General features: G+C 49.5%; 1 protein-coding gene across 1 annotated transcript in view; it reads left to right on the forward strand.

Annotated features, from left to right (window-relative positions):
• The window catches only part of LOC144602702 (zinc-binding protein A33-like), a 93,469-nt gene that overhangs the window by 12,741 nt on the left and 66,951 nt on the right, over window positions 1-13,777 (forward strand). The gene's annotated exons all lie outside the window — the stretch shown is intronic.

Here is a 13,777-nt window from a genome sequence, read left to right on the forward strand (position 1 = left end):
AAGGAAGTCAAGACCCGATGATTTTCTCAGCCGTCCTCACCACTCTCTGCACGGACTTCCAGTCTGAGGCTTTGCAGTCCCCAGACCAGACAGAGATGCAGTTGGTCAGTATGCTCTCTATGGTGCCCCTGTAGAACGTGGTGAGGATGGGATGGGGGAGGTGTGCTCTTCTCATCCGGGGTAGAAAGTGCAAACGCTGCTGGGCTCTCTTGACTAGAGCTGCAGTGTTTAGGGACCAGGTCAGGCTGTCTGTGATCTGCACCCCCAGGAACTTAGTGCTACTGACTACCTCCACCGCGGTGTCCCTGATGTGGAGTGGTGTGTGCCTGCACTGTTTTCTCCTGAAGTCAACGATGATCTCCTTTGTTTTTGCGACATTCAGGACCAGATTACTCATGTTGCACCAGTCCACCAGTTGTTTCACCTCCTCCCTGTAAGCCAGTTCATTGTCGTCCCGGATAAGGCCCAGCACTGTTGTATCATCCGCAAACTTCATGATGTGGTTTGTACTGAACCTGGCACAACAGTCGTGGGTCATCGGGGTAAACAGCAGTGGACTCAGGACACAGCCCTGAGGGGACCCGGTGCTCAGAGAGATGATGTTGGAGATGTTGTTTCCAACCCGCACAGACTGGGGTCTGTCAGTGAGGAAGTCCAGTAGCCAGTTACACAAGGGGGTGCTAAGGCCCAGTGGACCCAATTTGTTAACCAAGTGCTGAGGGATGATCGTGTTGAATGCTGAACTGAAGCCCAAGAACAGCATTCACACATATGTGTTCTCCTCCAGATGTTCCAGGCTCAGGTGGTGTGCAGAGGATATGGAGTCCTCTGTGGAGCGGTTTGGCCGGTAAGTGTGGAGGGGGGAGTCTGGAGATGATATGGTCCTTGACCAGCCTCTCGAAGCACTTCATCATTATGGGAGTGAGTGCTACAGGGCGGTAATCATTGAGACAAGTGATGGTGGATTTTGTTTGGCACTGGTATGATGGTAGCAGTCTTGAAGCACGATGGGACAATAGCGTGGTTCAGCGAGGTGTTGAAGATGTGAGTGAGGACATGTGCCAGCTGATCAGCACATTCCCTGAGCACCCGGCCTGGTATGTTATCAGGGCCTGCCGCCTTCCGTGTGCTGACTCTTCTTAGGGTCCTCCGGACATCTGCTGTGTCGAGACTGAGTGCCTTGTCATCATGGTGAGGAATAGCTTTCCTCGCAGGTGTGTTGTTGAGTGACTCAAACCGTCCAAAATATTTATTGAGTTCATTGAGAAAGTTTGTGCTGCCTTCACAGGGCGGTGGAGCAGTCTTATCGCCTGTGGTGGTTTGGATTCCCTGCCACATGGGCCTGGTGTTCATGGGGTCATGAAAGAGACACTGGGTTTCCTGATCATGGGCACGCTTTGCTCGCCTGATGACTCGGTTCAGGCTGGCTCTTGCTGATCTGAGTGCCACCATGTCGCCGGATTTAAATGCCGCATTTCGTGCTCTCAGCATTGCACGTGCCTCGCTGGTCATCCAGGGCTTCTGGTTGGCCCGTATAGTGATGATCTCGGTGACACAGACATCCTCTATGCACTTGTCCATGTACGCAGACACACACGCAGCGTACTCCTCCAGGCTGGTGTGTAGATTGTCAGTCGCAGCCTTCTTGAACATGTCCCAGTCAGTGCACTCAAAGCAGTCCTGTAATGCTGACATAGCTCCCTCTGGCCAGACCCTAACCTGCTTCACAGTGGGGTTTTCTCTGGTGAGCAGGGGCCTGTATGCAGGAATTAGCATCACAGAGAGATGGTCTGAAGAGCCAAGGTGGGGGCGGGGGACTGCCTTGAATGCCTTCTTGATGTTTGTATAGGCTAGGCCTAGTGTGTTCACTCCCCTGGTTGCAAAGTCCACATGCTGGTGGTAATGAGGGAGAATTGTCTTCATGTTGGCCTGGTTAAAGTCCCCAGCAACAATAAAAATACCGTCGGGAGGTGTAGTTTGCAGGTCACTGATGGAGCGATAAAGGACATTCAGGGCCTCCTTAGTGTTTGCACTGGGGGGATGTACACGGCTGTGATGGTTATGATAGTAAATTCCCTGGGCAGATAGAAGGGTCTACGTTTTATTGTCAAAAACTCAATGACTTGAGACCACTGTGGCATTATTACACCAGCTGTTATTAGTGTAAATGCACACACCACCGCCCAGGGATTTACCACTGAGATCGCAGCTCCTGTCCGACCGGAATGTTGTTCGCCCTCCACGCTGATAGCGACGTTGGGAACGGAGGAGTTTAACCACGTCTCTGTCAAGATCAGGGCGCAGCAGTCTCTCATCTCCCGTTTGGTTATTAAACCCAACTTCAGATAGTCCAGTTTATTCTCCAAGGGGCGGACGTGAGCGAGCAAAATAGATGGAAGGGGCGTTCTGCAGGGGGGTTCTCCTTTAGCTTCGCTGTTAGCCCTCCCCGAGTGCCGCACTTCTGCCTCATGTCGCACCGCCTCCGTCTCCTCCCACAGCGGCTCGAGCTGGGAGGAGGCTCCGCAGCTTTGTCGGCCGCCGGTACCAGCCGACGTAGCAGTCCCAGGCTCCGTAGAGTGGCCAGAGAGGCCGGATCCACGGTTGCTGAACTGCTGGATGGACGGAATTCTAGCACAAGCTGACAATCATATACTAGTTGTACTTTGGTACACTGAACATTTACTCCTGAAATCTCTGGTCTAAGTGAGTTATTTACTGCTAAATCAGGATGCTGTCTGCCAGCCTGATTCTCTCCTCACTGAAACCTCAATCATCCCCTCTGACATCTTCAGACTTCAAAAAGAGCTTGTCACCGACTGCTTGCTGAAGATAGACACAAAAGGCTGGAGTAACTCAGCGGGAAAGGCAGCATCTCTGGAGAGAAGGAATGGGTGACGTTTCGGGTCGAGACCCTTCAGACTCAATCTTCGGTTTAAACCAGCATCTGCAGTTCCTTCCTACACATACCGACTGATTACTGTTCACTTCAGCTTTGATGGCAACCGGTATTGTGGAAGCAAGACCCCATGGCGCTGATGGCGGCGGCAACCCGAGACCCGCTGTTGCCGCGGCTCCTCATCCCCCTCCTCCACCCTCTCCTCCTCATCCCCCTCCCTCTCCGCCGGGCCTGCAGCGGCGGCCCCGACCCCGACCCCGCCCGGCAGCGGCTCCACAAGGAGCGGCGGCGGCTGCGGAGAGAGGCGGCCATGGAGGCCCGGAGTGGAGGAGGAGAGAGAAATGGAGGGGTGAGGGAGAGGAGGAGGCGAGGGAGAGGAAGAGGCGAGGGAGAGGAGGGGTGACGGGAAGGAGGGGGATGAGGGAGAGGTGGAGAAGAAGAGGGGAAGGAGGTGGAGGTGCAGGGAGAGGAAGAGAATGAGAGGGAGTGGAGCTAACATTACTCCAGCACATAGCCCAGTCCAGTTAAGTGGAAGTGTATTTCTGGGGCTGCCTCCGCACATCCAAAATCTGTCCGCTTTGGCTACATCTGCCATCAAGATAGCCCTACAATTTGGCAGTAAAGTATCACCAACCTTCAGTGGCCAGTCTCGGGCTGACTGATGCGGATCTTGCTGATTGCATCTCCAGATCCATGTACATTTACCTGGGAATTTCCCTACTGGATGCATGCCATTCACTGCATAATAGCACTCATATTGCTCCGTACTTTTGATCTTAATCCCTTGTGGTGGCTTGGGGTAGGGTTTTCTTACCTGTGTGAAATTCCATAATGCACAGTGCTCTGCTGAGAGCGTTACTTGTGTTGATCCTGCTGAATTTAGACACTGTATTGGGCAGCAAGACATAACTGACCAGTGTTTTATGTCTTGCAAAAATTCTGTACAATGCGTATAGTTATGAGGATCTGGTATAGCCAGTAATGGTTCCCTGGCTTTGGCGCATATGACGCATTGTGTTAGCTTCAAAGTTTGTGCCGTGTATTGCGCCCACTTATACCAATCATTAGTGGCCGCCATGAGCCACGTAACCGAGTCATAGCCATACCTATTCCTAATGTCCCTTCGATCCCGCACCTGCTCCCCTAACCCTAGCAGGGCAACGTTAGGACCTGCCTGGTTCAGCCAAGTCCAAACCTGCACAGTCGATGACTTCCAGGTCTGAGTTGGAAGGGGCAATAGTGGCCTCCCCCCTGTCGCCTCCGCCCACATTGTCGCGAGGAGGACCGGCGCCCACGACCTCATCTTCAACAACCTCAGAATCACTAATGTCTCCCAAGACTTCCTTTATGAGCTGGGCAACGCTTGGTCCTTCCCCTGCGTTTTCGTTCTCACGCTCGCTTACCTCTTCTCCTGCATTTTCGTTCTCTCGTTCGCTTACCTCGAGGTTATTCACAGGTTGTGCCTGTGGGACAGTCCTTGTACAATGATTGAGGTGGTACCATGTAGACCGGCCTTCTACCTGGACAGTAGTCGGTGAGGCTTTAGTTACCATGAACGGGCCTTCCCTTCTTGGCTCATTCCACCTTCGTCGAAAGGCTCGCACATAGACCTGATCTCCGGGTTTAATAAGTCCTTCTTCCTAGTCCGCCTCTGGTTCTCTTTGCTTTTCCTGTGTATAAATAGACTTGTGTATCATAGTTAACTGTTGCATGTACTGTTTAAGTTCCACCTCTAATTGTTCCAAGCTTGGTCCCTTGTAAGGACCTCTCCATTTGGGCATTGGCATGGGTCTGCCAGTGAGCATCTCATGTGGTGTTAAATGAGTTATTCGATTAGTTTGCATGTGACAGCTCATTAATGCCAGTGGCAGGGCATCGGTCCAGTTTAACTTTGTGGTTGCACAAATCTTATTCAGCTTGGCCTTCAATGTTCCATTAACCCTTTCTACCATGCCCTGAGATTGAGGGTGGTACACGCACCCAAATCTTTGTTTCACTCTTAGGGCTTGCAACTCCAACTTGACTGTTTTTTGGATAAAAGTCCCTCCATTGTCGGAGCTGATTTTGGTCGGTATGCCGAATCGTGGGATGACCTCGTTAGTCAGAAACTTGACTACAGTTCCTGCACCCAAGTCTTTAGATGGTACCGCCTCCACCCACCTGCTAAATCTATCAATTACTACCAGCATGTATCTTTTCCCTCTTACCGTTTTCAGCATGTCCACAGAGTCGATCACCAAGTGTCTAAATGGTCCTACAGGCACAGGTATATGACGTATAGGTGTTATTAACATATCGGTAATACTATTTCTCTATTGCTTATTTTCAAACTTATGGGGGTTGTGCATCGTGTTAACTGTGTTTTTCCCGGGAACCCTACAGTTTTAACAAATTTCCCTGACATGGGAAGGTGGGAGGCATACTGCAGCTGCACACAAGTATATGTGGCTCCAGTGTCTATCATCATAGGTGTTAACCGTCCTCCCAAAATTACCTAAACCATGGGTTCTTCTTCTGCCTCTCGCGTTATCATTGGGTAAAGTCCCTTTCCATCCGGGTTCTCTGGGCACCCCTAATATCTAGCATAGGGGTTCATGAGTCCAGTTGGGCCTCCAGTCAGGCCCGTTGGGGCCGAGCCTGGGTTAAAACACTGCTCATCCCCTGTGGGTTCATGTTGGTATGGACCGGGCCACGGACAGTGTGGGCAGTCCCTCCTCAGGTGCCCTACCTGATTACATCCCCAACCTGTTTTATCAACTATCAGTCTACTTACTGGCCTTCCTCGTCCCCTCCCTTGTGTCCCCCCTTGGGGGCCCCAGTCCTGTCGGGGCTGATTTCCTGATTTATTTTGTCCCTGATAGGGCATTTGAGGAAACGTTCCCCCAAAGACATTTGTTATTGGCATGGGATTCTCTGGCCTCTGCCTGGCACTGTCATAGGACCCACAATGCATTGTTCATTTCTGCTGTTTCAGCCGGGTCTGTTGTTACTGCCAGCATTTTCTTTCCTTTTTCACGTTCTTTCTTTTTCAGTTCTTCTAGTTGCATTTGCATCACTTTTCTCTGCACCTCTTCATGCTGGTCCACCTGTCTTTGTCTATCCATACGATATTTGTCAACTGCATGAACCAGGTGGTCCCTGAACTGGGAGTGGGGCATGGTTGTCAATCCCACCACTTCCTTCAGTCTGGACTTAACCGGAGGGGGCGTGGCATCCACAACAGCAGTCCGAAACAAAGTGGTCATTAACTCACTACCGTCTATTTGTTGTTCGGTTTCAAGTCTCCACTTTTTCAGTTGCTCCTCCAGATAAGCTGCTGGGTTCTCCGTGTCCCCCAGCGGGTCTCCCCTCAATGTCTTTGGTCCACCTTGAGCGGGTAACAGTCTCTGAGGGTCTGCCATACCCTCCGTCTGACTATGTTAAATGACTGGCCATCAATCATCGGGTCATTTGCGTTTTTTACCCCAGCCATTTCAAATAGTTCTACTAGATTTGTGGTTCCTATTACATTCACCAGTAATCCCTTCAAATCTCCCATAGCCAATAACCGTCCTGTAGTTTCCTCCTCAAAGGCTCTTATCCATTTTCCTGCCCCGTCATATATGTTGGGCAGGGCATTTTTCAGCCCTTCTCGGTCTCGGGTCACCCAAGGGATATACTGGGTTTGTCCTGCCTTTTTCAAAAGTAATGGCATCATTCCACCCCTCAGTTCCTGTCTCCCGCTTGCCATCCCCTGTTGTGGTTCTACCTGTATGCTTTCCCACCTCATTCCTTCCTGGGCGTACAGCTGGCTTTCCTTTCTTTCTCCCTCTAGTTTTTTCCAACTCCCTTATCTCTATCTCTAAGCGCTTCATGGATGCCTCTATTTCCCTTCTACACTCCCTTGTTCTTTCCCCATCACTTTCTAATTCTGCTTCATTCTCAAGGTTTTGCCTTCTCTCTGATGCCTGCTGATTACTCGCCTGCGATTCTATGTTGCTGTCTCCCTCATACCCCTCATTTACTGCCTGACGGGTCTCATAAATCTTTCTGTCCCTGAGGTCCTGCAGCCTTCTGATGTCTGCTTCTAGTTCCCGTGCTTCTTGCTTCATCCTTTCCTTTTCTCGCTGCCCCCTTCTCTGTCTATATTCCTTTATGTCTTGCTCATCATTCCAAGTTGTGACTTCTCCCTCTATCTCCACGATTCCCTTCAGCAAAGGACACTGGCCGGAATAGGGAGGGGGATACCCAGGGTCTCTTAGGCTGGGGTACAGAGTTGATTTTTTTCTCCTGAAGCTCCTGACTTTCATGCTGTTTTTCGGGTTTTTCACCCTTGTTTGGGGTGGTATTCTTTTCCTGGTATGCTTTCCTCAGCCTTTCTCCTATTCTAAACAATTTAAGCACGTCTAGGTCTTTTTCCTTTATCATTACTCGGGTTTCTGATTTATCCTTAGGCTTATTGTTCTTAATTAACACTTCCATTTCATCACACATATTTATATCAAACGTCTTTCTTGGGCCATTTCGTACTTTTTTCCCATTTTCCAGAGTGTTTTTTAATATCCCCTTTGGATACGGGGAATTTCTTACTTAATAGTTCAATTGCAGTTATTTTATTCATTGTACTCGTCTTATTTTAGTGCACTTGGTCAGTCAGTTTAAATGCAGTCCTTGTTCTCACTCCGTTCTGTCTCTATGGTCACTATACTACCTATTATGCTATTCTATCTTCTACAGTTCTACTATATTCATTTAATATTTTGCAATTTTTATGTTATCCAATTATTCCAATTCTTATTCTGCCCGTACAGATCCCTACTCACTTAGGGCGGTATCCACAGATCATCTGATCCTGCCCGTACAGACCCCTAGCTAACCACAGTGGTATCCACAGGACGTCTTATCTTACCCGTGTAGATCCCTAGTTAACTAGAGCGGTATCCACAGGATGTCTTATCCTGCCTGTACAGACCCGTAGCCACCCAGAGTGGTATCCACAGGACGTCTTATATTACCCGTGCAGATCCCTAGTTGACTAGAGCGCTATCCACAGGACGCCTTGTCTATACAGTTCCCTATCCTCTTAGGGCGGTATCCACGAGGTCTTATTCACATCACGTACAAGATCTTACTCAACTATTATCCACTTACCCCACTGCGCAGCCTTCTCGACCAATCCTCCGGGTCTCCGTTTTAGAATAATTTCGCGATAGGTTCTGTTGGATCGGAGAGGCCCTTGGACCGCCTGGGCGCTCCTGTGTCACCAGAGGTCCCCCGTTTTCAACAGGCTGTTAGTCCAAATAAAGTGGAAACCCGCCTACCTTTTTTGCGGGTGGCCACCCTTTACCTGTTGAACCGGGGAGCCCCTGGAGGTCTTGGAAGCGCCTTTAGCTTGTCGTCCGTTATCGAACGGGCCTCTTTCCGACCCTGCTCGCTGCGCCAATTTTGTTGTGGTTCCCTGATCCCCGAAATTAAGACAGGCGACACGGAGAATTCTTCGAGAAGTTTAAAGCCTTTATTTGCAAACAACGGCTGGAACAATCAGGAAGCCAACCACCTGACTGCCCCCTTAGTACATCGGGCAGTCTATGTTTATAGGATTATTCCAAACCTTATCTTCTTTACATTACCTCATACCCATACTCCTTTCTTCAGTCATTCATTTCTTTGCAGTCACCCGTCTGTCCCGCCACCATTAAATCCCATTCAGTAATATATCCTGATCTCAATGCTCACATCCTTCATACTTTGCCTCCCTTATTTCCCTGCTAGTCCATCCCTCACATCCATCCATCACCCCAAGGCCTATGTCTTTCCTTATCTCGCCACCATTATCTTTCATCCAAATGTAACAAGGTTACAGGCAGTTGCAATGTACTAAAGTATAAAGCATGCCTACGCTGTTAATTTTAAATTGCTAATAATGATTACAGCAGTTACAATGTAACAAAATAATATACAAAATACAACAAAAGAGCTTTGTAGCACAGCAACAGGCCCTTTGACTCGACTCGTCCATGCCAACCACGTTGCCCAACCAAGCTAGCCCCACTTGCCTGAGTCTGGCTCATATCCTTCCAAGTCTTTCTTATCCACGTATCTACCCAATTCTCTGTGAACTGTTGTAATTGTACCTGCCTCGACCACTTCCTCTGTCAGATCGTTCCACATCTACACTACCCACTGACTGAAAAACCTGCTCCTCTGGTCCTTTTTATTGTTTCCACTCTCACCTTAAACTGATGCGCTCGAGGGTTAGACTCTCCGACCTTGGGTAAAGTATTGTGGCGAATCACCTTATCTGTGCATCTTATACACATCTACAATGTCTCTCTGACAGGCTCCCAAGAAAAAACGTCCCAGTCTGAATAGTCTGTTCCAGGAATGAGTAGATTAACCTACGATGAGCGTTTGTCATCATTGGGCCTGTACTCAATAGAGTTCAGAAGATTGAGAGGGGACCTCATCGAAAAATACAGAATAGTGAAAGGCTTGGATAGAATGGACTTGGAGAGGATGTTTCCATTAGTGAGAGAGTCTAGGACTAGAGGTCATAGCCTCAGAATTAAAGGATGTTCTGTTAGGAAGGAGATGAGGGGAAATGCTTTTAATCAGAGGGCGGAGAATTTGTGGAATTCATTGCCACAGAAGGCTGTGGAGGCCAAGTCGGTGGATATTTTTAAGGCAGAGAAAGCTGGATTCTTGATTAGCATGGATGTCAGAGTTTATGGGGAGAAGGCAGAAGAAAGAGGTTAGGAGGGAGAGAAAGATCAGCCATGATTGAATGGTGGAGTAAACATGATGGGCCGAATGGCCTAATTCTAATACTTTCACTTAGGACATTATGACCTGATGACTGTCCAACTTCACCTAATAACCCAGCCCTACAGACCTGATGAAGTTGTTGTAAACCCTTTTGCACCCACTCCAATTGACTAACAAACCCACCCTTCCCTTTGTCTCACCCTCCACTCAAACAACACAGGAGCAGGTCATCTGGCCCCTCGTGTCTGCCCCCTTTCACTGTGATCATGACGACCCCACCACACACCTCTACCTCCTCTTTAACAACCTCAAATTACTGCTAACCTCAATATCCTCCTGCTCCAATCTGCCTCCATATCTGAATAACCCGCTGCATTCCTCCATCCCCACCGCAATCGGGAAAATAGCCGTGAATCATTCCATCCCGAGAGCAACCCGGCGGGGGGCAGCCGAGAACGAAGGGGGTCCCGGCGCCGGGGCGCCTGCTGCCTCGTGCGGCGGGGCCTGGTTCGCCGCTGCGGGGAAATACAGACTGTTCCATGAACTTCTCGCAACTTTGTCGGCGCCAGAAACGTGGCCACTCTTTCTGCACCGCCCGGGTGAGGTCTGTATTTTACCGGATTGCATGCAAAAGCAAAGCATTTCACCGTCCCTCGGTACCTGTGACAATAGAGTATAATTGAATCATTGAGTTGAATTCAAGTTTGCACATGAGACTGTTAAATAAAATGATAGTGTGTAGGAAGGAACTGCCGATGCTGGTTTAAACCGAAGACAGACAAAAAATGCTGGAGTAACTCAGCGGGACAGGCAGCATCTCTGGAGAGAAGGAATGGGTGACATTTCGGATCGAGACCCTTCTTCATTTCAGAAAAATAACTGCAGATGCTGATACTAATCGAAGGTATCACAAAATGAGTTATTCCAGCATTTTGTGATCCCTTCTTCATTACAGTGTTTGCAGGTGAAGTAATGTTATTGTGCAGCCTATGAAACGTGGCAACTCTCTCTGTACCGCCCAGGTGAGGTCTGTATTTTACCGGATTGCATGCAAAAGCAAAGCATTTCACCGTCCCGAGGTACATGTGACAACAGAGTATAATTGAATCATTGAGTTGAATTCAAGTTTGCACATGAGACTGTTAAATAAAATAACAGTGTTTGCTGTAGAAGTAATGTTATTGTGCAGCCTAATCTAATGAACAATTCACGATGGGAAACACTGATGTGTTGAGTTTAAGGGAATAAAATTTACCCGCAGCTGATTGCAAATGACATCCACTTTGTGGTCAGGGCTGTGATTGACGGGGCTGAGCTCCGCCTCCCCTCAGCCGTGCCCCGCCCCGCTCATTGACCGCGGGTTCAGCAGCAGCCGCGGCGGCGGCTCCACAGCTCCGGGTCCCCCCGGGTCCTAAAGCCCGCCGCCACGTTATTGTCCAGCCTCACTTACCCCCTCTGTCCCAAATACTCAGCAGGTCAGGCCGCATTTGCAAGGTGAAACAGACCTGACATTTCAGATCTAATACTGATGATGAATGGTGTTTCCATTTGGATTTTCAGCATCTGCGTGTTTTTTTTTCGTTTTTCCTGTTGATTGGGTGATTGGAATGTGAGTCTGACCATAAACAGCCAACAAAAAAACAGAAAATGTTGTCGGCATTCAGCAGGTTGGGCAGTATACAGTGTCTGGAAAGGGAAGGGTTAATATTTCTGAGGTGCTGTGGAGCTGCAGGCAGAGCCTTTGCCTCATTGGGCCAGAGTTCAAACATGACCTCTGTTGCAGTCTGTTCGGAGTTTGCACGTTTTCCCTGTGACCACGTGGGTTTCCTGCAGGTTAGAAGGATGAGAGGGGATCTTATCGAAACGTATCAGATTGTTAAGGGGTTGGACACGTTAGAGGCAGGAAACATGTTCCCAATGTTGGGGGAAGTCCAGAACAAGGAGCCACAGTTTAAGAATAAGGGGTAGGCCATTTAGAACTGAGATGAGGAAAAGCTTTTTCAGTCAGAGAGTTGTGAATCTGTGGAATTCTCTGCCTCAGAAGGCATTGGAGGCTAATTCTCTGAATGCATTGAAGAGAGAGCTAGATAGAGCTCTTAAGGATAGCGGAGTCAGGGTGTATGGGGAGAAGGCAGGAACGGGGTATAGATTGAGAATGATCAGCCATGATCACATTGAATGGCGGTGCTGGCTCGAAGGGCCGAATGGCCTTCTCCTGCACCTATTTTCTATTGTCGATTGCTCCGGGTTTCTCCCACCTCCAAAAGACATGCGGGTTTGTTGGTTAATTGCCCTTAGTGTGCAGGGAGTGTTGCGACATTTAGCACATTGGCATCTGCTTATAATGTGCATTGGAAAAGTGGTCTGTGGCTCAGATTGAACCACGACAAGACTACTGCAATGTTCTTTCTGTATTCTGTGGCAAATCATGCCGTGGAACTTGTGGATGTGTTTCTTGAAAATATAATTACGTACAAAATGGCAAAGCTACAGAACGCGGGTGAGCGCGGAAATAAAACCAGGGGGAATGTAAATATGGGAAGAGAGAAATAAACAGCAAGTGAAATCAGAGCTGTCGATCCGTTCATTTCAACGCGTTAACCACGTCCGTCAAAGCAACAGAAATACTTTTGTGCAATTCTGTGTCTTGTTGCTTTTATTTTCGTCTGGCTTTATGGTAATTCGCATATCACTGTACCTTAATTGGTACACGTGACAATAAAAGACCTTTGAAACCTATATCTAAAACTTACTAAAGCTTACTTGGAGAATGTAATGCTTTTAAACTAACTCTTGTTCAAACCTTATCTTTTTTTTCTGATTATTGTGTAATGAGGATCTGTGATGCCACCTGCCAGCCTGATTCTCTCCTCACTTACACCTCAATTATCCCCTCTAACATCTTCAGACTTTAAACTCAAAGCTTGTCACCGGCTGATTGCTGAAGATAGACACAAAAGCTGGAGTAACTCAGCGGGACCGGCAGCATCTCTGGAGAGAAGGAATTGGTGACGTTTCGGGCCGAGACCCTTCTTCAGACTCAATCTTCGGTTTAAACCAGCATCTGCAGTTCCTTCCAACACACGGGTCGATTCTGACCGTTTGAAGATGGGTCTTGGCACGAAACGTCACCCATTCCTTCTCTCCAGAGATGCTGTTTGTCCCGCTGAGTTACTCCAGCACTTTGTGTCTGTCTTCGGTTTAAACCAGCATCTGCAGTTCCTTCCTACACATACCGACTGATTACTGTTCACTTCAGCTTTGATGGCAACAGGTATTATGGAAGCAAGACCCCATGGCGCTGATGGCGGCGGCAACCCGAGACCCGCTGTTGCCGCGGCTCCTCACCCCCCTCCTCCACTCTCTCCCCCTCATCCCCCTCCCTCTCCGCCGGGCCTGCAGCGGCGGCCCCGACCCCGACCGGCAGCGGCTCCACAAGGAGCGGCGGCGGCTGCGGAGTGATGCGGCCATGGAGGCCCGGAGTGGCGGAGGAGAGAGAAATGGAGGGGTGAGGGAGAGGAGGAGAGAGAAATGGAGGGGTGAGGGAGAGGAGGAGAGAGAAATGGAGGGGTGAGGGAGAGGAGGAGAGAGAATGGAGGGGTGAGGGAGAGGAGGAGAGAGAAATGGAGGGGTGAGGAGGAGAGAGAAATGGAGGGGTGAGGAAGAGAGGAGGAGACGAGGGAGAGGAGGGTTGAGGGGAAGGAGGGGGTGAGGGAGAGGTGGAGAGGAAGAGGGGAGGAGGAGGAGAGGTGACGGAGTGGAAGAGGAGGAGGAGAGGTGAAGGAGAGGAAGAGGAGGGGTGAGGAGGAGGTGCAGGGAGAGGGAGAGGAGGGTGAAAGAGAGAGGAGGAGAGGGGGAGGACGAGAGGGAGTGGGCGAGGAGGAGGATTTGGGAGAGGAGGAGAGAGAGAGGAGGGGTGAGGTGGAGCAAGAGGAGGAGGGATGATTCGGAGGTATCCTCTTTATTCAGGAAACGGGGCTTCAACTCCACTCCACGATGTTGTCCAGCCTCACGTACCCCTCTGGCAGCTTGTTCCAGACACCCACGACCTTCTGTGTGAAAATGTTGTTCTTCAGGTTCCCGATTAAATCTTGCACCTCTCACTACAAACCTGTGTCCTCCCTCTCCCCCCTCAAC

The sequence above is a fragment of the Rhinoraja longicauda genome, chromosome 19 (assembly GCF_053455715.1).
Source record: "Rhinoraja longicauda isolate Sanriku21f chromosome 19, sRhiLon1.1, whole genome shotgun sequence".
NCBI classification, from domain to species: Eukaryota; Metazoa; Chordata; class Chondrichthyes; order Rajiformes; family Arhynchobatidae; genus Rhinoraja; species Rhinoraja longicauda.